Consider the following 465-nt stretch of genomic DNA (forward strand, 5'->3'; position numbering starts at 1 on the left):
GTTGCCAGACAGAAAAAGAGAGGCAAAGACTGAATTGATTTACTGATAGACAGGTAGATAAATAGAAAAAAATAATAAAAAAAGTGGTTAATGACTAAACGAGCATCAGATTACCTAAGATATATCTAAAATATATAAGAATATGTTTTTAATCTAATCTAATCAATTTTATCCTCTTTTTCTACCGGTGTTGCTGTAAAGAGTATTTAAAGCTTCGAGTAAATAGGAAATGTGTGCGTAAAGGTTTTAAAAATATATATATTATGTTTTATATCACAAGGAAAGGAAAATTGTGAAAAGGTAGAGATTTCACTTTTCAAAAAAAATCGTCATCATTATTCATACTTAAGTGCTATTGTTTAGTCTAACTCTCTGAATAAAATAACTGAATGAATGAAGGACAAAGGTTTTATATTAGAAAATAGAAATTACAACATACATGAAAAATATGAAAACTATCGTCAG

General features: G+C 26.9%; 1 protein-coding gene across 1 annotated transcript in view; it reads left to right on the forward strand.

Annotated features, from left to right (window-relative positions):
- Nucleotides 1–465, forward strand: part of LOC119587683 — a 64682-nt gene that overhangs the window by 54807 nt on the left and 9410 nt on the right. The gene's annotated exons all lie outside the window — the stretch shown is intronic.

This window comes from Penaeus monodon, chromosome 23 (assembly GCF_015228065.2).
Source record: "Penaeus monodon isolate SGIC_2016 chromosome 23, NSTDA_Pmon_1, whole genome shotgun sequence".
NCBI lineage: Eukaryota > Metazoa > Arthropoda > Malacostraca > Decapoda > Penaeidae > Penaeus > Penaeus monodon.